Genomic DNA, 24,958 nt, shown 5'->3' on the forward strand with positions numbered 1-24,958 from the left:
GGAAAAGGTATGCAATGATTTATTTTAGCACTATGGGTCACCATTAGATGTATCATATCATAAAGGCTTATTTGACAAAAGGATGCTCTTTTTGAAATTTGATTTTGACCTGGCAGTTGAGATAGATATTAAATCAGAAATAATATCATATAATATAATAATATTTAAGATATATCACATTTGCGAGAGTGATGTTATTATAAATAAGATATAATCTAATATTCAACGAGTTTTGACTGTGACATTACTTTAATGTAACAAAAGTCGATATTGGGTAATTTAGACACAGTCAATGATAAACAGTAATTTATCCCCATCTACTGGCGTAATGATGAATTCTGGAAAAATGGTCACTAAACTGGCCTATCACTGTCAAGTGATTAACTGCTGTAAAATATAGTATAATATATTTGGGATGCATTAGACCTTTTTAGAAATGTAATAAATCTTACATATGAAAAAAAACTGTACTTATTCAAAGATTTTCAACAATAGAAACAGATCACCTGGGGAATTTCAAGACCTACAATGTGCAAGTGAATTTCCTGTCTTCAGATGATACGCTGATGCCAAAACTGACTCACCCTATCTTTTGCTGAGTGTTTTAGTAAAACGGAAACTCTGTTTTCCTTCATTCTCTATTATTTCCTAAATTATAGAGTGTTATCTGTTAATACAATGCCAGATGGGGAAATACATCCCGGAGCATCACTTATCATTAAAGCCAGCAGGAAGTGATTCTCATGGACCCTTCATAAAGCCAGCAGGAAGTGATTCTCACGGACCCTTCAGTGTAGTGGCTTACCAATCATTTTTGTTAGCCTTCTTTCGGCCAGCTATTTTTGAAAAGACATTCTGAATAGTCATTTAGAAAGAGGGCTGCTTTGTTGATGTTCCAGATCCTGAATTTTCCATTTTACACCCCCATTTATACCCCTAATTGAACTTTCCAGACCATGCTAAAATAATCATGTCATGACATTGAGTCAACTATAACTATAATACACTCCCGTCAGTTTCTTCTTTTGTTTTCTTTTATTGTAAAGTTCAACATTGTTTGACCCCAAACAGAAGAAACTAGAATGGATACTAGTCACATTTCTGAAAAGTGCATGAATACTGAGTGGTAAAATATAGGGGAAATCTTTCAATGATATTTGCCAACTGCTTTTTGTTATAGGTCAAAGAAATGTACTGCATTAAGAGAATTTGAAAGAAATTTAATCATTTAGTAAAATTAGGCTATATACTCCCATAATTTTAACACATCACTGGGGTCTCTGGGATCCCAAACATAAAAACAGTGAGTAGGCTACATCTCAACAAAACATGAGGGTTAACACATTAGTGTAGCCTATAATACCGTGTATGGAATGTCATAAAAAAACGTGAAATAAATATGTAGGCTCCATCCATTTAAGACATTAATTTCTTAAGATTGCATTAATTGTATAATGTTTTGTAATGGATTTTAAAGGAAGTTCTATATCAATCGGTTAAATAGACGATAAGCTATAGCCTAAGAATCGAAAACTAAACAGTGGGAGGGCCAGAACCTACAGTAGGCGTAAGCGCGTGCCCACTCCTCCTCGCGCACTAGCGAGTCAATTGTCTTGCAGTTGTCACTGTCGCGCGCTCTCAAGCGCATAGATAGAGATATAGTGAATGGTTACGCGAACACCGGTTTAGCAATTACTTTGGGAGCAAGACTCAGCTTCAAAATTTATTTGCAGGTTTATAAATTATAGCCTACAAAAGGACGTCTTAAAGAGAGTCTTCATTGTCCTCGGAACGCAGAACCTCAGTTCCACTAATAAAGTCTAATGCCACTTCTCCAGTAAGGTAAGAAAGTTTACTACGCTACTCACAATACAACTGCAATGCAATTTAAGACATTTCATCAATTTTGTAAACCCTACTTTTATTCGTATCTTTGTCCTGAAGTTTCCATCTAATGTCCTGACCTACTTCTTGAGGTAGGCTATGCTTTTGAGGTGATTATGTGCTTTTTCTTATGGGTCACTTTTACATTTATTACAGTTCAAACAATCCATATAATTCATACAAACCAAAGTTGTATAATGAGTTTTTGTAAAATGTAAATGCACACTTCAAAACAGGATAAACGTATATTGGTAGTTTTTCTTAGCTCACACATTGTTTTTATTTGTTAAAAAAAATCTGGTTTTATTGTAATTATGGTGCAGTTAGGCTGTTGAAACAAAAATGTCCATTGACCGTTCAGAACAAATCTGAGACAGATGTCATCTGGAGCAGGTGTAGAAAGACTGATTTTGTTTATCCATCATGTGTTTTTGTCCTCAAAAATAAATAAAATATCAATGATTTGCTTAATACAATAGCATATATTTGTTAAACATTGCACACATTTTGTATTTAGAGTGTGAATTGAGCTTGATGCTTGTCATAATACAAATATCTGAACCATGGCGGTGCAATGTAAAGGACAGTAGTGGAATGACACCCTATCCACACATTTTTTTGTGTGTGTCTCTGAGTCATATCAGAGTCATAATGTTTTTTTTTTTGTTGTTGTCATTAATCCAACTGCATTGGATCCTATTTGAGTGTTGATTTCCCACCTGACATTGTGGAGTGTTAATAGCTTGCAGATACCCAATGTCACTGGTCAAAAGCACATTAACCCAAGAGATGTTGACCTTGACCTTGGTTCTACGATTCCAGGCAATTAAAATGAGTCCACTACTTGTTTCACCATCTTTTTGTTCCAGACCACAATATCCCCTATAAACGGGTCAAACTTATGAATAGAAGCACAGGGAGAATCACTAGTACCTGCCAATGGTTCCACATCTGGAGAGCATGAGACTCTAATTGATTTCCACAGGAGAAACTTTTCACCTTGACAGCAGCATACTGAGGTGCTCATAAAAAAAAACATCTGCTGTTGATATGATTTCTCTGTTGGGTCATGTGCACTGGGTTGGCACTGACACTTTAACTGAAATTCTTCGGATTAGCCTCTTGGTTCAGTATCTGCTTGTGTTATTAGGTCATTTATGTCATGAAATGAATTATAAATTTGCAGCTAATAAACTAAAATGGTTTCTGTAAAGGAATTCAAAAAAGAGAATTTAATATTTGGGTTGAAGTTTTGTAAATCTAAAAAAGGGCAAAATAAAAAAGCATGGAGAAAAGAACATACGAAGGTCAGTGGTGATGAGATGGGAGTGTTGTGTTAACGGATGAAGACGATGGGTAATATTTCCACCACATGCTTACATAAGCCTTTCTAACTCATGCTTTTTTGCAGACAGAGGCCAGAGGAGGGCTTTGGATCTGCAGGGTTCTGCTTAAAGCTGTTACCATCCCTTTATAAAGTACAATTTTAAAAATAAAGGTTCTTTATAATTGGCATCGATGGTTCCATGAAGAACCTTTAATATCCACAGAACCTTTTCATTAAACAATATTCTTTAGATATTTAAAATGTTCTTCACACTAAGAAATTGCTTCTTTTACAAACTGTTTACTGCATCACTGCAAAAACTTTCTTTTGGAACCTTTATTTTTAAGAGTGTACTTAAAGTGTTGTTATTTTTCTAATTGATAGAGCATTTTTGTTAACTCATTTTGCATTTGTCTTTGCACATCAGTGTTTATTTTCACTGCAGAACCACCACAGAGTTGTAGAGTCAGTGAGAAGATCTCTGATCTGAAAGTCTGTCGGTCTTGGAGAGGCTTGAAGCAGAGCCGCAGTGCTGGCTTCTGGTAGTCATTAGGAGAGGGGAAAGCGATGTTGTTTTGCAGGGCCCGTTTGCACGGAAGAAAAGACAAACAACCCATCTAGGGTGAAATATATAAAAACAGAGCTGTGTTTGTAAATATTATACAAGTGTATAAGTGTAGAACTCTTGAAAAATGATAATGACACAACCAGCTGTAAAGCTTGTCTTGTGTTTGTTGTGATTCAGAACAAGGTTATGATGTAAAATTATTATATAAGTCGTTCCAAAGTCATTGCTTTTCATTATATCAGTCAGAGCTAAGTCATTGTTACCTAAAAATCCACTCCTTCATATTTGGGACTGACATTTGAACCGATCAATCTACCGCTGTCCTCCTGGCGTCTCAGAGTTGTATTTTAAATCAGACGACAGGGGAAAAATAATAACCCTCCTCATCTTTTCCTTTTGCTTTAGCATTATGGAAAAGGCATATTGGCACTGTGCTGAAGTTTGTCCCATGAGATCCAATCGGAAAATTAATTATGGTAAAATATGAGGTCAGGACACACTGTCCTGAAAGAGATAGATTTGACTATATGCGTGTGTATTGTGAGAGAGAGTGTGTGTGTTGTGTCTACCGCATGGACATGGTCACTGGATGACAGACCTGTATTTTCTCTCAAGATGTTTCCTTTTGTTTGTTTCTGGTGAACTCCCTGGATTTCTGCTGAATAAGAGGAGGAGACTGAGGACTCGGATATTGTTATTTATCTTACAGACAATGAATTGTAAACACAATGTACATTAAATCATGGATCCTCAAACACAAGCACATCCGATGCAAATGGAAGAAATATTTAGATGGAAAAAAGCTTTAATTTAGTTTTGACGCAGATTTTGTTGGCAGCACAGGAAGTTACCCCTCTGTTTCCTCTTTTCTTCTCTTGTGCCCAGGACATCCTGAGTCCAGCATCTGGCAAATACCTGCCCTCTTTCTCTGTCTCTCCTTCCAACTCTCATCCTGTTATTTCTGCCTTGTTGTCAAATACATACACGAGTCACACGACCTACACATATCATGAAGCTCATAGTCTTCAGATGCGTTTAAATGCATTAAAACTTTTATTCAGCAAGGAAGCATTGAACTTATCTAAAGTGACATTAAAGACATTTAGGAATTATTATTTATGTTACTAAAGATTTCTGTTTCAAATAAATGCTGCTCTTTTGAACTTTCTATTAATCAAAGAATCCTTTTAAAAATGTGTATCACTTTTTTTCACAAAATTATTAAGTAGCACAACTGTTTTCAACATTGACAATAATTCTTTCATGAGCACCAAATCACAATGATTTCTGAAGGATCATGTGACTCTGAAGACTGGAGTAATGATGCTGAAAATTCAGCTTTGCCATCAGAGGAACAAAATAGATTTTAAAATATATTCAAATAATAATAAAAAGCAGATATTTGACTATTTAATAATTTTTCACAATATTTTTATAATGACTTATTTAATAGGCCTGCATTACTAAGCGCACCTTTAAAGTTGTCATCCCATTCAGAGTTTTGAAAATGCATTTGGCCAACATGGCAAGGGACTAATATTTGAGAAACCTCTAGATTGGGGTTAAAATATTGTCTTTATTGTGATGGGAGTGAGATGAGGAGAAGCTAGAAGCATTTCCATGGAGTCATTTTAGGAGCAGACAGAGAGTGATGCGTTTATTTTCCTCTGGTGAAAACCTTTTTACTCTCAAATGCTCAGATTCAGAAACATCTGGTTATTTTTTTCAGCTGTAAAAAAGGCGATAAAACGATGGTTTTAATAAGGAGCAGGCTTCCTCCTCACTCTGCAGAAGGGCTCTGCAGTGATGGCCAGTTGAGTAAATCAGAAAGCTTTAGGAGGAATGTACTGGCAGTGAGTGGACTTCCTCTAGGGAGATGAGTGATGGCAAATGGATGATGCAGTGATATTGCGTGGTACCAAATCCCTGAATTCCCTCATTCAAACATTATCACAGCATTATCCCTATACATTCTGTCAACAACTAAGAGAGAAACAGCAGATCTTTAAGCTGGCAAACAGAAAAATATTTTAGCATTGCTTTGCAAAGATATTTTGTTGGAAAAATTCGAGGGCTTTGGTTTCATCACACACCTGGATTCTGTCCTAATGCTTTTTGCTGCACTCCTCTTTGCACTTAGGGGAGGCTTGGCGTTGTATGTCACACTCGATTGGACCCAGGCCTGGTCCAAATTTCTGAAAATGCAATAAATGAAATTGAGAAAAAATATGAATAAATATAAATGTAAAACTAAGGACATGAATTCATTCATTACAGCATTATGATAGTGTTATCATCAGTACAACCTGCTGCAGTTTGTCCATCTGTCTGCTCAGGCATATAGCGGCCACCTCATTCTGATCCAAATGTTTGCTATTCTGTCTCATAAATAAATGGGCCTCTTAAGGTAAATTCCTGTGTGGGACAGCTTTACTATACCCAGGACATGCAGTACTGCCTAGACCCGTACAATAAAACAACACAGAGAAGGGGAAAAAGCACACATATTAAAAGTTCCTTAACCGCGCAGAATGAGCTTGAGTCCATATTAGTGTTTGCAAATAAATTTGCCAGCCAGCAGCGTGTTGATTTAGACCAGATGCAGGGGAGGTTGGAGTCTGTTATCTCACTTCACTCTAGTTCATTAACCAAACCAAGGCAAATGAAATGGTGATCCTCAAAACATAGTGAGAAGACATTTGTGGTACTGCTGTTATATGATGCCTCCTCTCTCACGGAGATGACAAAGACTGTCTGAGCAGCGAACAGCTAATTGTAATTAAATAAATGAAACAAACTGTACTTAAATAACCTACTTTTTTTGTCTGAATAGTGAAGTTGTGTGGATACTTGTTTTGTCTAAAAGACAAATTATGTTAAAACATTTGTGATCAATAAGTCAGGGCAAAATATGTTTTTGCATTTACTCATCAAAATAATTAAAGCAATTTCAACTTTTTTATAAGTTATACAAGTTTCAGTTTAACTTTTAAAGTCAGTTTAATATCATTTAAGTTGAAATTACTTTTTTAATGCTTATTAATGCTAACACTCAAGTAACTAGAAACAAAGGGGTCCGATAATGCCCTTTTACGAAGTCTTGATTTTGTTTTTCAGGTGTACTAGAATATGCTTTTATGCTTAATGGTTAAAAAAAAAAAAACCATAACCGCGAGTTTCATCTGCTCAGGAGTAAATATTAAGGATGGCATCAATTTCAAACCAATTCAAGCCTGATTGAGACTTAAAGGATTAGTTCATCTCAAAATGAAAATTTCCTAATTTACTCAACCCAATGCCATCCAAGATATCCATGTCTTTCTTTCCTCAGTGGAAGAGAAATTAAGTTTTTTGAGGAAAACATTTCTGGATTTTTCTTCGAATTATGGACTTCAATGACAACCACTGTTTTGAAGTCCAAATCAATGCAGTTTCAAAGGTCTTTGAAGTGCTTCAACGGAATGTGCACGATCGCAGCTGAGGAAGAGAGTCTTATCTAGCGAAACAATGTTTACAAAGCGACCGTGCGAAGAAGGATAGTTCAAATTGTATTGGTCGCTTTGTAAACACCGGCGCCGGCGGAAGTACCGCCCCACTGTTTATAAAGCGACCGTGCTATTGAGGATATTTCAAATTGTATTGGTCGCTTTGTAAACAGTGAGGCGGTACTTCCGCCGGCGCCGGCGACATCGAGCGTGACCTTTCAACGTGATGACATAGTTCCCGGTGTGTTGCAGATCAGCTCAAACTGCACAATTGTAGTTAAAAAGAATATATATATATCTTTATATATATTTGTTTTTTTGAAAAATGACCTATCGTTTCGCTAGATAAGACTCTCTCCCTCAGCTGCGATCGTGCACATTCCGTTGAAGCACTTCAAAGACCTTTGGAACTGCATTGATTTGGACTTCAAACAGTGGTTATCATTGAAGTCCATTATTCGAAGAAAAATCCAGAAATGTTTTCCTCAAAAAACTTAATTTCTCTTCCACTGAGGAAAGAAAGACATGAATATCTTGGATGGCATTGGGGTGAGTAAATTACTAGAAAATTTTCATTTTGAGGTGAACTAATCCTTTAAGAATGTTAACAAACAAGAGGATCATGCAGAAGATAATTTTCAGAAGATAAAGTTTCAGAGTGGTATGTTTTTTGTTAATTTTTTTTCTTATACATTTTAGATACGATGTTATTCACTATTTAATCATGATACTTGTTGTATCAAACTATGGTCATAAAAACAGTAATCGATCACAAAACCAAGGTTAATTTTCCTAAGGGGCGGTGAACAGTCTTACAAAAGCGAGAGCTTACAAATGCTGCAGTAAACACTTTCTCAACACTAATGTTGCTAGCAGGCGAACGGAGCACACAGATAGACGTTGGGGTTATAATGTTCAGGAACAGTATTTAAAATAAATTTTAACCTCTCTAAGTTTGTCAGCTAAAACAAATGAGTTTTGGAAAAGGGATGGAAAAAACAGAGTCTTTTTGACATAGCAGCAGTTCAACCAGTCCTCGTCCCCTTTTTTGCGTATTCCATGGGCGGGGACTATTTAAATGAGTAACATTGTGATTTCATAAAGCCTGGGAAAAAAACATTGTAGTCCAAACGAGTCGTTTGTTGTAGTTCTTGGAACGGGAATTTTGTTAAATAAAATCTCCCTTTGGAGTGGACTTTGAGCTTTGATACCTTGCAGATCTTTGTTATGCTCAAACAGCAACATTACACACTAGCTAAAGATGAAAAAGCATAATAGGATCCCTTTAACAAATAAGAAACTCTATTAATAACACTATATAACACTATTAGCTAATCAATAACTAAAAAAAATCATACCTCTCAGAGGACTATAAAGCCCAAAGTATAGGCTACTTTAGCCATCTGCAACCGCACACTGTCTGCATTCGTGCCCCGTCCGTGTGACGTAATCTCCGTCATCAGGAGGGTCAGCCTTATTTTTGTGACTGCGAGGACGGTGCACGTACAACATCGGATGTGCGAGTATTCATAAGTTTTTCAGTAAAGTTTTCAAATTGAAATATTAGATTTTTTTTTACAGAGTAGTTAGATGGACCATACTGCTTTTTTGTATCCACCTATATTGTAAACAAAATAATATCAGGATTTATTTTCTTCAGTTTAAATATCCAGATTTGGAAAAATATTTTTTACAGTTTATTTTACATCAATATTCATTTGTTCAAAATATGGTTCCCACAGTCATGAAAAACCTGGAAATATCGTGGAATTTTAAAGGGTTCAGGATGAAATTCAAATAAAATTATAGAGATGACTAAAATAGTGTAATCTTTAAATCTAAAATAATAATTATAACAACAATCTCTATAAAATAATTACCATGAATGAGTAATTTTTGGGAATTCTTTCTGAAGTACTAATCACATGTATTCATGTTTTCTATATTTTAAATTTCACGTTTTGATGTTTGATGTCACTTTAAAAGTCAAGATTTGAGGTCATATTTCTTATGGTATTATTATTTCACTGCACAATTCCACAGTTGTTACGTTGATGGTGCTGACAGAAGTTGTTTCAGGAAAATGTCCCTCACTGAGAGGTTGCTCAGCTGACTCCACAGCTGTGATTCTGGGTCTCCAGTCTGGAGTGATGTTCCTTTGGGTCCTATTGGGACCGCGGCACTCTTTTTCTCCTCTTTTCTCTCTCTCTCACATGTGTTCTGACAGAACGCCCAGACTCCTGAGGGCCTCACACACATACACAAGCCAGCTCTGCACTCATGGAAATCTGCAATCAATTTAGCCAGCAGAGGAGGGGGCGTCACAGTAGAGACCCCCCATTTTAGGAGAGCCGTATATATAGGCATACGTGCACGTGGAGATCGAGTATGCTCATGTGTGCTTGTGACGATTGGCTTGACTGTTTCTTTACACACATACACATTTGTTCAGTATATCCTCTCTATATATGACATACCGCATGCTTTGTTGTACTGACAGGGGAAACGCAGCTCATCTCTGTCCTGCAGTCTACTGGCCAATCATTCATAGAGATGTGATTGACATGCCTGCAGCACAGCTGGAGCTAAAATTAATTTCGATATTCTTGCTATCGGCCTAACAATCATTGTGACAGACATTTCAGAGAGCAATTAACTAAACTGGGTCACAGTCCCAAGTGCAAAAAGCAAAAGATTATGAGATTTTTAGAGTATTCAGTTTTCCTTTTATCCCTAAAAGAATGCTTGTTTATGCTGTTTGTTTTTGGAGAAACAAGGAAGATAAATCCTGTTGAAGCAATGGTCATGATGTCATGTTTGGCTATGGGACTGAAATTAATTGGGTAACCTCATCTGTCCCTTGGGAGAAACATAACTGAAAAAACATCCTTGTAATTTATCTCAAAGCCTCTACAGAACTTAAAATCTCAGACCATCCTCTGTAATCTCATTTAATATATGAGTTTCTCATGCTCTGAGTTCGTTTAGATTGAGAATTGCTCACATATCTTAATACTAAAACGTTGGAGTTCATGGTGTTTTGATGGAGAACTAACAAATAAGCCCTTCTGTATATTTTTCAGTAAATTTTGCATTGATTTTAGTTGAGGGATTATATGTGAAAGGAGAATATTTACATTTATGTATTTAGCAGACACTTTTATCCAATTCGACTTACAATAGGGTAAAATGAAAAATTACTCACAGTGTCAACAATATCCATAGTGTACAATGTCAGGTTTAAAGCTAGACTAGGAAGCAAATAAACTAAAAAATAATTATATTTTTTTAAGATTCAAATCATACTGTCTAAACCTACTCTTTGGTTTTAGGGATGAACATTTCCTCTCAAAACCAGCTTTTGAAACTAATGTCAAGTAATTATGAGCTCCTGAAGTGGCTCTGACTGGAACAGTGATTCTGCAGTTATTAACAGGTTAAATGATTCACTCATAGTGGCCAGATATAATTAGCGCATCAGTTTTGATATTTGTGGGTGGACATCTCTGACCACACTGGAGGCAGAGGGAAAGAGGAGGAGTAGTGGAAGAAGTGAGTAGGAGGAAGAGGTAAGAAACATTTCCGGTGAGATAAGGATGTAAAGTGTCATCCTGCAGTGTTAATTTAACATTCCAATGAAATTATTGTCAAATTCCTGTTCAAAAGAAGCACTCATAACAGTAGTAAATAGTCTAGATGTCATAGTTTTGAGTCATGGAGGAGGATGTTTCACTGTACACCTTTCTGTTTTTTTTTGTTTTTTTACAAGAAATCTACAGGCAATAATAACAGTTATAGTAAATTAAATGACTTTCAAATACGAAATTAACATTAAAATTAAATTTAAAACAAAAATAGTTATTTTTCTGCTTTGGTTTTTGCCTCTACATGTTCTGGGCCATATAAATTATGGCCCATGTAATTATGGTGGTGCTCGGTCATGTCTTTTTAAAGAGTGCAAGCCTCAGAAGTGCCCATCTCTACTTCTGAGGGTTTGGTTTAGCATTGCAACACTCACCATGGTTTGAGAACGCGACTGTGTGCTTTTATGTGAATATAATTTGATTTTGTGTGGTTGGGTTGTGTGCACCTACACGTGAAAAAAGCAGTATGTGCATATATATATAGATATATATAAAAACTGTATTTTTATTCAAATGTGTTTTGTTTGTTTGGCCACCACGTGTCTTATGCCCCAGTGAAGCCACAGTCATGTATTCTGTGGTTATATGGTCTACAATGTCTAGCAGGAACCAGCTGTCAAACTGTGAGGTCCCCCACAAGGCCTCAGGAACTCTCGGCTCCATGCCTTTAAATGGCAGAAAACTTAACACCACTTAAAACACTCAGGCTGATATATCACAACAGACAAAGCCAAAAATAAAGCTTCATCTGTCCATTTTTGGTTGTACTGACCGGGCTCGCCTTTTATCACAAAACACACCCTGATGAGTAACTTTTATCTGTTTATAGAGGACTGTCGTCTTTTCTGACTCTTAAAAATATACATCAGCATGAACACAGCACAACTGTTGCGATGACAGCAGGCATATCGTAGTGTCTGTGGGACTGTAGTCCAGGCCTGAGGTCATGCAGATATAGCGGGTATGACATAAGCCAGCTGGGCACTACCCTCAGGACTACAATCGGTTACCGCTCACCAATACAAACGCACAAGGTCAAGTTTGCCTGAAGAGATACATGAAGCGGATGTAGTGGTGTGGTCTCTGATGGATATCTGGAATTAGGCTCTTTGATGTGTGCCGAGCGGTCAGGTCGGTCTTTGCGATTGTAGAAGAGTGGTGTTCGACCTCAGAAAGATGGCAAGTGTTAAGAGAGAAAACGATAAAGAAGGAAGTTCCCCCACATATCCTGTTTTTCTCTTTTTAGAGAAGCTACAGACCGGCCACACAGCAGACCATGACATAAACTTCTGTTTCATAGCCAAACCCAACGAGTGCAGTACAGTGAACATTTTAGGACATCCTCAGACCTCAGACATATGAAGACAAGGCATCATGCTTCAAACTAAAAGGCTTCAGTAATGGGACAAAACGGCATCGCGTCTCAGACTGAAAAGCTTCAGGTCTCAGAAAAAAAAATGTCAGGTGTCAGGTCTCGTACAATTAGGCATCAGACGAAACAGCTTCAGACAAAAAGGCATCAGACAAAGGCATCGGACGAAACGGCATCAGACAAAACAGCCTCAGACAAAAAGGCATCAGACAAAGGCATCGGACGAAACGGTCTCAGACAAAAAGGCATCAGACTAAAAGGCATCAGCTATAAGGCATCGGGCGAAACGGACTCAGGTGGAGTTTAGAGGTTCGCATCGCCCCGCCCCATGTGCCGTCACATGTACGCGGTTCAGATCAGATACAACAACAGCTGATGGAGGCGGTAACCCATCATGATATTTTTATATAGTTGCTTTCATCAAATGTTACTGTTATGTCCGTTCAGGACAAGTTAATCTGTGTTCGTTTGGTAACGCCTTGATGCATGTCGAGTATGCAGCTGTTTTGGTCTGAAATGGCAGTTCCGTTTTTTTCTAAAAGTAAAGTGAGTTGTATGCATTAACCTCTTGTCCAGCGTCCTTTTTTATATACAACGTATAATAATTTTCTCTTCCTCCTCCACCTCCTTTCCTAGCATTTCCCGGTGAGCCCACAATACAGTGGAATCGCTGGCATCAGTCTTTTGAAACGTACCTTCAAGCTATGGGACTAGCCGACGTGAGTGCAGTTCGGAAAACAGCTTTGCTGAGGCACTGTTTAGGAGTCGAGGGACAACGTGTACTGGAGACGTTAACCGGCAACGGGACAGATACAGACTATGCAGAGACAGTTAAACTTTTAAAAGACCAGTTTGCTGCTCCACAGAGTGCTTTATTGAGACGGTTTGTGTTTAGACAACGACATCAACTCCCGGGTGAGTCTGTCCATCACTACGTCTCTAACCTGAAAGGTTTAGCCAGCCATTGCAAATTTGGCGCGTTTACGGACGAGATGGTACGAGATCAGCTGATTGAGCACACTACACAGTCTAAAATCAGGGAGATGTTACTACTCGAATCAGATGATTTGACACTAGCTAGGGCTGTTGCCATTGCATTCCAAATTGAAAGTGCAGCTGAATGTGCAGCTAAATTAACACGGACAGAATTATCATTAAGCCAAGCAGTTCGCATAAGTGCACAGTCACATGAGCAGCAACAGCAGCAGCCATCTAGCGCTGGGTTGGATGTACCAGACACAGCCCCAGACTCAGTCATGCATCTCACAAGACAACAAGGGCCGCGTCAGCGTCAAAGGCAGCTTTCCTGTGGTACCTGTGGATCAAACACACATGCCACCAGAGCCCAGAACTGTCCAGCTAATAACCAAACATGTCGTAACTGTGGGAAAAAAAATCACTTTGCAAAAATGTGCCGCTCTGCCCCCTCCAGGTCGGATGGACACACTCCCCGTGGTTCACCCACCATAATTCGCCATGTAACATCAGGGCCCATGCAGTTCAAGTCATGTACAGTGAATATAAACACAGTGTGTATTCCCCTGCTGTTCGACACAGGCGCAAGTGTCTCCCTCCTAAATGCCAGTACATACCATAAGTTCTTCCATTTCTGTCCACTGTCTACGCCCACTGCAGTCCTACATGGGTATGGCGACTCAAAAATTGACTTGTTGGGGTCCATCACAGTGACTGTTCGCTATGGCACTAGGGTCTTGCCCTCCTTTGTTTTCAATGTGGCCCGACGAGGGGCGAATTTAATGGGGCTGGATCTGTTCATGGCATTGGGATTTTCACTCATTGACACAGGAGGGGCTGCCATCATGACTGTCGCTGCCGGACCGCATCAGAAGTGGTCATCACTGTTTGAAGGGATGGGCTGTCTGTCTGCCTTCGCGCATCAACCCCTCATAGACTCCTCTGTGACTCCAGTCGTCCAGCCACTGCGCCGTATTCCACTGTCCCTGAGGGATGGAGTGTCCGTTGAGCTGCAGCGGCTGCTGGATGCCGGTATCATCGAGCCGGTTGATGCTTCACAATGGATTTCGAATTTGGTTGTGGTCAGAAAGAAAACAGGGGCTCTGCGCATCTGTGTGGACCTCCGCACAGTAAACAAAGCAGTCATCCCAGACAGATACCCGTTGCCCACGTCTGAGGAGCTCACGGCACAATTTCACGGCTCCACTGTCTTTTCAAAACTGGATCTCAGAGAGGGCTATCTCCAGGTGCCCCTCCACCCTGAAAGCAGAAACCTCACGTCCTTCGTTACACACCTCTGTGTTTTCCGCTATACGAGGATGCCCTTTGGCCTTAGCTCCGCCCCCTCCTGTTTTCAAAAGGTCATGACCTCAGTGCTGGCAGGTATACCAGGTGTGGTTATTTACCTTGATGATGTGGTGCTACATGGTGCTACTACTGCTATCCATGACAGTTGTCTGCAAAGTGTGTTCAAAGCCCTAGCCAAGCACAATTTAACCCTCAATGGCAGCAAATGTGTTTTTGCGGTCCCGGCCATTGAATAAGAAGGCTTCTGACTTTCCACTGAGGGCATCTCTCCCCTTCAGTCTAATGTGGAGGCCATCCTCTCCGTTCCCGAACCGACCTCGGCTGCCCAGCTCGCTTCATTTCTGGGCATGACGGGCTACTACATGAAGTTCATGCCCCAGTATTCAGCCATAACAGCCCCACTGCGCCAGCTGCTTCGGAGAGATGAGCCGTGGGTCTGGTATCTAGAATGCACCAAGGCAGTGCAAACTCTTAAAGCTCAACTTACCTCACCTCCGGCGTTGGCGCATTTTGACATATTTAGTCACACCCTGGTCACCTGTGACGCCTCGGCCATGGCGATAGGTGCCGTACTATCACAAGTACAGAATGGCGTGGCGAGGCCTGTGGCATTCGCCTCCCGGGCTCTGAACCAACCGAACAAAGATACTCAGTTGGGGAACGGGAGGCACTCGCTTGCATGTGGGCTTGCGAGAGATGGCACCTCTACCTTTATGGCCGCCAGTTTACGCTGAGAACAGACCACCAGGCATTGACAGCTCTGCTCTCCTCTACAGGCACCGGTCACAAGCCGCTGAGACTGCATCGTTGGTATGACCGCCTCCGCCAATACAACTACACTCTTCAGTTTACCCCAGGCCGGGATAATGTCGTTGCAGACCATCTCTCTCGGTCAGTTCCTGCCCAGGCCCCGCCCACCAGCGTCAACCACATCGAAAGTGAGATTATTTACATGCTACACACTCCGCTTGAGTCCACGGTCACTCTAGAGGAACTGAAAGCAGCCTCAGAACAGGATCCAGTCATCTCCCAGCTCTGCACCTACATTCGTCAGGGATGGCCAAGGGAACTACCAGAGGAGCTGTTGGCCTTTTCTAGGGTCAAGCAGGAGCTCTCTTGTTGGAATGAGACATGTGTGGCACGTGGGCTGGCCATGGCACACGAGGGCCACCTTGGCATAGTAAAGCTTAAACAGAGATGCGACCTGGTGTGGTGGCCAGGCATAGACAAAGACATTGAGGCCCTTGTTAAAGAATGCCCAGCATGCCTCGTGAGTGGAAAAACCGGCCGCTGACCCCCACCACCCCTGCAACCTCTGGCCTGGCCCTCAAAGCCATGGGAGCATCTGCAATTAGACATATGCGGCGAGATCCACGGTGCCCCCCACTATCAGCGGTTCTTGGTCGTAGTGTATGACTTACATTCCAAATGGCCTGAGCTGACCACTACCGGCTCTGTCACTTCCCAGGTCATTGTGGACTTTCTGGAGTCCCTTTTTTCCCGCTGGGGCCTGCCACAGACCATTACCACCGACAATGGTCCACAGTTTGTATCTTTGGAGTTAACTTCATACCTGGAGAACAGGGGGATTCGACACATCCGCACAGCCCTGTATCACCCACAGGCAAACGGCGGGGTGGAGCGCTTCCATCAATCCCTAAAAAATGGCATCAGAGCACATCAGGCTCAGGGCTGTTCCTTTAAACAAGCCATACGTCTAACATTGCTACACTACCGTGCTACCCAGCATTCAACCTCAGAGGTTTCCCCAGCCTCACTCATGCTGGGTAGGGAGTCACAGGGAGAACAAGATGGCATCATATTGGTCCAATCCACAGCAAGTGTCCCGGGGACTGGGACCAGCCACATACCTCCTAGATAATGGCATGCGCTGGCACGCCAGCTGCCTTCAGAAGGTGCCAGCACCTCCTGCAACCTCAGCACAGAACAGTGGGGACATAATGCCACCCAGAGCGGAGCAGGAGGACTCCTTACCTCAATCAGCCGCACAGCTTGAAGATACTCCCTCGTTGTCACACCCAGTACCCCCATCACCTTCGCCGCTGCCCCTGTCTTCAGCCTCCACACCACTGTTCGCCTCACCTTCAGCTGTTTGTCCTCCACGGCAGGTGCGCACGAGGGCACGCCCTGATTACCTGAAGGACTATGTTTCAACCTTTCATATTTGAACCCCCCAGAGAGGGGAAAATGTTATGTCCGTTCAGGACAAGTTAATCTGTGTTCGTTTGGTAACGCCTTGATGAATGTCGAGTATGCAGCTGTTTTGGTCTGAAATGGCAGTTCCGTTTTTTTCTAAAAGTAAAGTGAGTTGTATGCATTAACCTCTTGTCCAGCGTCCTTTTTTATATACAACAGTTACACTAAGTATGTTGTATAAAGAAGAAAACATGCATTTTGCGAGTTTAATTACACGTTTAAAAAGTTAGATGACATATTTCAACTAGCTATAGCTTGTATGTTGGCAAACTATCGATAGTTTTCACGATCGTGAAGTAGGGCTGGGCGGTATATCGAGTTTGTAAAATATATCGATATTTTTTTTCCGCACGATATGGAATGAGGCAATACCGTTTATATCGATACAGTAGTTTGATACGAGCACATCTGAAAAATAGAGGAGTAGCAATGTGAGCTCCTGCAGTGAAAGAACAGTACAATTTGTCCTAAACATGACGCAAGCTTATTAAGCGCTTCAAAATAACTGGTAAGATAGTTAACAAGTTTAAAGCAGCTTGCCCTGTCAGATGCTCGGACAGATAGCCTACTGTTAAGCCTGTTTTATGCTTCTGCGTTGAATCGACGGCGTACCCCCGCAGACCCCTCTGCGTCGCCCCGAACCCCTCCGCCGTAGATCGACGTGCATCTCCAAAAAGATTTAACTACGCGTCGAGGCGACGCAGACCACAAGGGCTGTGATTGGTCAGATGCACCGTGATGCAACTCAACCTGACGCAGAACCATAAAACGGCCACGACGCCGTAGGAGTGACGGCGTAGCTACGCCGTGGAGTTGACGCAGAAGCATAATGAGGCTGTAGGATTACAAATTTATTTAAATGTTTTAATCTAGGTTCAACAGTATTTTAACTGAGAAAGTGCACACACTGTTTTCCATTTTTGAGGCAATCGAGGTTTCGGACATTAACCTCTTGTCACATCTCAAAGGTCAGCTGGGCCTTTTGTTGATCTAATCAGGCTGATTGGATTAGCATCTCAAAGCTCTGAGTTACACTGTTACCTGATGAAATCAGGTAACCAGCTAAATCATGTACTTTCCTTTACATGTTTTGTTCAAGAGACCCCTCCTCTATGAAATTAATCCCACCCCCTTGAAATGTATATAAACTGCAATGTAAAGTTCCCTTAGATTAGACTTGGGTAAGATTTTGGATGCAGCAGACTACAGCAAATAAACAATCCTGCTTAAAAGATACAATCCCAACGTCTCCTGGTCTTCGCTTCTGAGTCTCCTACACTTAAGCAGAAAAAGTTTACAACAAGGCCTTTAGTGACTGAAAGATAAATACTGGCGGTGTTTAATGCGTTTGAGACGTGGTGCTTTCCTCAGTGCTTAACTTACATTTCACAGGTATATTCTCCATCTGTAAATGTTCAAACAAATCAAACAAATATGTCCATTTCACTGTCAGGAGAGGACGAGCTTCTGCAAATGAATCTCCGCTAAAATTCAAGCTTCCGTGAATGAGCGCCGCCGCGCGCATGCGCGCCAAACAGACGAGCACAATAGAACAGTAGCGCAATAATTCTGACTAAAATATATATTACTAAAGTATTTGTTGTTGGAGACAATAAATGTGCCATATGTGGAATTTTAAACCTACAAGTATATTTTTATGAAAGTGACCATTATAATGGGGTAATCAAATGCAGGCTAATATAATTAGCTTGTGCTTTGTTTTTATTTTCATTTTTAGTTTAGCCTTTAGTCATTTTTAAAAACAAAAGCATTATTTTTGTTTTTAGTTTGTAATGTTACAAAGTTAGAATGTAATGTGATTTTAACCACCTTTTTGCACATAATATAATATATTGCATAGCCTACATTACATTCCCTATTTGTTTCCATATCCTTCAATATCATTGTTTGGATATCATTGAGCAGGATGTGAAATAACATTTTTTTTTTTTATAAATACATTTTCTTTATCCAAATAGAAAAACGTAGAAAGTACCGAGATATATATCGTATATCGCCATTTAACCAAAAAATACCGAGATATGATTTTTTGGCCATATCGCCCAGCCCTATCGTGAAGTTAAAGCGTTATTTCGAGCTATTAGACTGAAGGCATCAGACAAATGTCTTTGTCTGATGCCTTTTTGTCTGAGGCTGTTTTGTCTGATGCCGTTTAGTCCGATGCCTTTATATCTGATGCATTTTTGTCTGAGGCTGTTTCGTCTGATGCCTAATTGTACGACACCTGACACTGTTTTTCCTGAGACCTGAAGCTTTTCAGTTTGAGACGCGATGCCGTTTTGTCCAGTGACTGAAGCCTTTTAGTCTGAGGCATGATGCCTTGTCTTCCTATGTCTGAGGTCTGAGGATGTCCTAAAATGTACACCGTAGTGCAGACACTGCCAGTCTTCCTAAACCCTAGAGCTAGATCTGAAGCAGAGTATTAACTGAACGGATGCTCATTTACTCACTCGATTCCATTTAAACCTGTTTGACTCTCTTCTGTGCAGCACAAAAGGAGGAAATTTGTGCTTTTCCAATTACAGCGGGACTTGAGCTTTCTAAAAGAACATAAAAACACCATAAAAGCATTGTACAAGTATAATTTCAGATACAAATCATTCAGATTGATTGACAAGCATTAATTTACTCATTTCATTTGAAATAGAAATGCACAAATATACCTAACTTAGAATTCTACTCTTACAAAGAGACTTGATGGTTATTTTAGGAGGCATGAGTTCTTTCTCATGCAGTTCTTTCCAGGAGTGTTTATATGGTTTCCATCACAATTACTTGTGCAACAGCATGTGAGAGCTGGGTATAGGGGTGTTTTAGCTTAAGGGTTGGCAGACAGCAGCCAACATGTCACTTCATCTGCTAAGAGTGTTTGGGTTTGAGACCCCTGTTACTCATACTGTAACGAACAGTATTACAAATCCATCTGTGCTGTGAACGGCCATTCCTCTAAAAGCTCTGTGTTTTGTCTTTCTGTTAAATGTAAAAACAGAAACGTGTTGCTGTTTGCAGAATTTTTTCTTTTTTTTCTTTTACACTATATCGTAAGCTAACAGCAATGTAAAACAGACAGTCTAACTATACGTACACACTGCCGCCGACTTGAGTGGCAAAGAAGCTCTGGCCACCCTGTCAAGGACGCTTGTCAAAAAGTACGGGGAAGCTTGTTGACGTTTTGGCCGCTCTGATGTAGCAGCATTCTACGTTCGAGAGAAGAGAAGTGTCACAACATGAAATGTAAACAGAAAAAAACAAGCAATACATTGACACTAGAAACCTTTTATAATGACAGCATTTTTATAACCGTTTTGGTCACATTTGGTCGGGGAAAAAAAAATATTATTTTTTGCATCTAGTGCAACTGGTCACATTGGTGTTACCATGAGCAAATTAATTGCATTCCCACTTAAAACGAGCGTTCGTAAATATTTCCAAATAAAAGTTGCGCTCATCCTCAAATGTGTATCACTGGATCATTATGGATCATCGCGAAGTTGTTGTGTTTGGTGCTGCTGTATTGTATTTGCGGAGAAGACGTCGGATTCTAAGATTTTGGGTTCATGACACCCTCCAGGACCGTTATTTATATGCAAACAACGTCATATCATAAATAATAGGAAACCCAGCAACAGTGATGATTAGCTTCTCCTCCATTTTCTCGGAACTAATGTTTTGGTAGGAACGAAAGTTTACATCGTATGTTTCTCCGCCATCACCCAGCGCGAAGAACGTCTATATTCCGATTGGTTGGTGCCGTTTTGCCGCTGCTTGCCGCTGAACCGCGTCATAGCTCATTACCATAAAGTTGAGCTACTTTCGACTTTCTGATTCACGCTCAAAACGCCCAAAACGCGACGCCGGTGGATTTGACGCTCTTTGCAGCTGAGAGAAGCCAGCTTCCATTGAAAATGAATGACTTCCGGTAGCTTTGGAAGCTCAAGTCGGCGGAGGTGTGAACGTACAGTAAAGCATACAGATAAAGCTTGGCAATAAATTAGTGTATGTGAAAATTTAACAGCTTCTAATAAGGCCTAAAGAGTCAGAGTTCAACATTCCAGCTATTATTATCTAATTTGGAGATTCTTCTGTTGTTCCCTTACTAGATGTTGGGGGGTATTTACTGCTAAATTGTAACTTTAAAAAAAAAAATGTAAAGGACATTGTGGTAGATTTTTCCCTAAACCGAACTACATCCTATAATATTTATACTCTAGTGCGTCTACATCGACGTCGGCATCTCACCAGTAAACACGAATACAATAGTTTTTATATAATAGGGGAATGGGCGAAAATTACATGATGAATTACATAATTTCCCTACAATTTGCTCAAAACACAGATTTATGATTGGTTCTTCCTATGCAAACCCTTCTGTTACTAGGTAGAAGCAAATTCTGTTTTTGTGATTACTTCATAATAAACAAGGTTTCAAGTTTAGACATTTAGTTATTTTTATATTCACACAACCAAATTCATGAGTTTTCACCAAAGGAGAAACATACATTTCAGATTCAAAAGCATATGAATGTTGTTCCTGCAAGAAAAACAAATGTTAGTTATGATTCATTTAAAAATCCATCACAACATCAGTAATGTAAAATAGTAAATCAAATATTCAATTTACATGTATGTACTTTGAGAATTTATAAACAGACAAATACAATAACAGAATCCCTGGCAAAGAGATACATTTGAATTACACTATGTAATTCTATTAATTATACACAGGATTATATTTAAAAAAAAATAAAGGATGTCATAATAACAATGACCTATAAATTTAAATTTAATAGTTTAACTCAACTGGCCAGTAGGTTATGGTGAATAATGAAGATATTAGAAATGTACATATAATTCAGAAATAATTATAATAGTTAATAAAAAACACTTTTCACTTTTTTTAACCTAAAAATTGCTATCTAAGTCACATTCCTACTTAAACTTATCCATTGTCACTTGAGATGCATCAGAACAGCCTCTAGCTGCCAGGTTATGTATTTTTCCAGTGTAATTATGGCTTGTATGGCTCGTAAGTGGATATTCTGGCGGTTCAGACCCAGCCCCTATATGACGCCTTCCCATAATCCCACCAAACTCCTCTGCTTCTGTGTGGCTGCAATGTTTTTATGAGGTATGTACGTAAACAAAATTGCACCAAGCTGCATAAAACCAGCCAGCAAAAATCGTGAAGCGTTTGGCATGATAATTATTTTTCTAGTAGAGACATAAACAATTATTTTACCGTATGAATCAACAATACAAAAAAGACAATGGGTTTGCCAAACCCAAGCCTTTACTGTGGAAATACACATCTCTACAGTCTTTGAGATTGCTGAAGCATTAAACATGGAAAAACGGGTGGGGTACAGTACAGTATTGCACTGACTCACTAACCTCTGGTTTATTGATGAGGGGTTCACTACCCCCCACCCCCACACTTAAAGACACACATATGTGGTGCTACACTGAACCCATCAGACCACAGCCATCTAAACACTCTGTGTTGCGGAGCCTGAGAGAGTGTTTTGAAATTCAGCCCCAGATGTTTTATATTATGGGGCTTTTATGCCACTTTAACGTAACTGAGATTTACCAGTTTAACTGGAGTTAGTGTGTCTGAGTCAGGACTAGGGTTTTGGTCAAATGATAGTCAGCTCTGCATTATTCCTTGACCTCATCTCTCTGTCTGTTTCTGGCAAGGTAAACAACAGTGTGGCAAATAACATTGAAGCGTATTGCCAGAACAGAAGCTGGTCAGCGGCAGACCATCATTATAGTCTGTTGTAATACTTTGCTCACTCACTCTCAGTCTGTTGAGATGTTCTGATGAGGTTGTTTTTGCTGAGGTTGAATGTGGATGAAACTGAGTTTGACTTTGGTTTGAGTGGTTACTATAGTCATGAGCTCTGTCTCTTTCTGGCTTTGAAGATTAATGCAATGTTTAGCTCAAACAATAATGTGAAGTCTGGTGATTAAGTAAGGTATAATTCACAGCTAACAATTTTAATGCACACATGGAGGCAAAGAACCACCTGACCCGAAGTTAGGTGTGTATTAAAGTTGATTATCCTGCCTATGGTCACTTGCCAGCATGGACAAGTTTAAGTTGATGTTTGTACCACAAAATTTGACCGGACTGATTAGAATAACAGTATTTTCTACATGTATTTTATTTTCAAGTCATTAGATTTAAGATTATGCAGTAAAATACAGTTAGGCTATTTAATGTAAAATACAGTTAGTTCACTTCAAAAACACCACCGCACTTCATGCTCAGAAATATAATACAGCTTATTGGTGGAGTAGCAGTTTTATTTTATTTTAACATGTTTATGTGCACATTAATTTAGAACAGTGATTAAGCTGACTGGAAATACGTCTCCATTAAATGATGATAAAGGGTTAGTTCACCCAAAAATGAAAGTTCTAATTACTGACAGAATTTTCATTTTTGGGCGAACTAACCCTTTCAGCTGGACAAGTAGCAACAACTGGCCTAGCCACAACGTTACAGTATTAATTACATATATCTGCAATCCAAGTTACTATTATATGGACTAGTTAGCTAACATTCAGTATATTCTAGCTATTTATCAAATAATTATCCTTATCAAGTAGAAATATGGCACTATTGTAATGAGCTACAGTATTCTAACTTTGATAGGGAAAGTTTAGAGACTGCCAAGTAATACTACTTTATACCAGTAAACGTAACCTGTAGCATGCATTATTCTTTATTAAATAACGTATTAAAATGATAAAAAAGTTTTTTGCCATGGACAATGAAGTATCATTATTATACAAAATGTAGTTGACCACTCAATGCTACAATTGACCAATCAGAATCAAGCAAAGAGGGCAGTAAAATGTTCTCTTTTGTGTGCAACCAACTATTGAGATTGAACAAAATCTAAAAATTGCAATTTCATATGAACTGCAACAACAAATTGTGTGTTTTACAGACAATTTGAAGAGCAGATGCATGACCTCACTCAGAGGTAAGCACCCTTGGCCGAAGATCTGGTTACTGTTGTGTTCCCACCACTATATTTCTTAAAACAGAAGGGCTGAATACACCGGCTTTCCAGCTGTAGTTCGCTCATTTTCCGATGTGAATGGTCATGAATTTGTGTTCAGTCCTATTTCTTCCAAGTCCTGATGTCAGCTTTGGATGCTCTCTGGAGGGGCAAAGAGGTTTATGTGTTATTTTAACAAAAATACACAAATCTCATTCTTTGTTGAAGTGGACTTCTACAACAGTTGATTTAGAAAGACATGTTGAATGTTTAAGAGCTTATTTGTCTAATTTTCCAGTCTTTCCCCAATATTCTTCATTGCAGGTTTGGCAGTTTCAGTAGGCTATGTGTTTCTTTGCTTAAATGAGCGTGTGTTCGTTGGATCCTGCCAGGATATCTGCTCTTTGCTACATTTGTCAGTGGTCTGTAGAATTGGAGGAGAACTGGAATGATTATTATGAGTTGTTATATGAAAGACTATTTATGCATGTGGGTCCATAGGGTCTAAAGCTATTATGCAACCTCTCTCTCTCTCTCTCTCTCTCTCTCTCTCTCTCTCTCTCTCTCTCTCTCACTCTCTCTCTCTCTCTCTCTCTCTCTCTCTTTCTCTCGCCTTTTTTGTTTCCCTCACTTTCTTGCTGCCTTCTTTGATTACTCATTTTTCTTTTCTTTTTCTTTTTTTTTCCCTGTGTCCCTCCGTTCCAAATAATGACTAATATTTTCTCCTCAAATTAGCATGCAGCCCCAAGCAGTTGTGGAAAGGGACAGGAAAGGAAAGAAGTAAATCTGATCAATGCCATGTGTCCTGTATATGATGCCTCTATGTGCCAGCATTAAAACCGAAAAAGTTTTAAATCCAACTTTAAATCACTTCAATCAGAGCTGAAATAGACTTACGAGAAACTGTGCAGCATGTCTGTTTTTTTTGTTCTTCTTTTTTTCCTTTTTTTTTTTTTTTTACATTTCTTTGTGTTCCAAATGTAGTTTGAAAAAAATTTGCAATGTACTGTAGTTTAAGGTTCATCTGACCTCAATCAGCCACATTTCAGGGGGCTGATTACATAAGATGCTAAATAGAACAGAGCAAAGTAGTATTTTTAACTTGACACAGTGTCTTAAAACCACAATGCACATGGTGATATGT

The 24,958-nt window shown here is 39.6% G+C and overlaps 1 protein-coding gene across 2 annotated transcripts in view; it reads left to right on the plus strand.

Moving 5' to 3' along the window:
* Nucleotides 1-1,593: 1,593 nt before the first annotated feature.
* Nucleotides 1,594-24,958, plus strand: part of pear1 (platelet endothelial aggregation receptor 1) — a 50,963-nt gene continuing 27,598 nt past the window's right edge. For both annotated transcript variants that reach the window (XM_077215257.1, XM_077215265.1), the window contains exon 1: nt 1,594-1,842. The gene's annotated coding sequence lies outside the window, so the exon portion shown is untranslated. The remainder of the gene's footprint in view (nt 1,843-24,958) is intronic.

Source organism: Siphateles boraxobius, unplaced genomic scaffold (assembly GCF_051911475.1).
Source record: "Siphateles boraxobius isolate OS27281-9 unplaced genomic scaffold, OSU_SipBor_1 12, whole genome shotgun sequence".
Taxonomy (NCBI): Eukaryota; Metazoa; Chordata; class Actinopteri; order Cypriniformes; family Leuciscidae; genus Siphateles; species Siphateles boraxobius.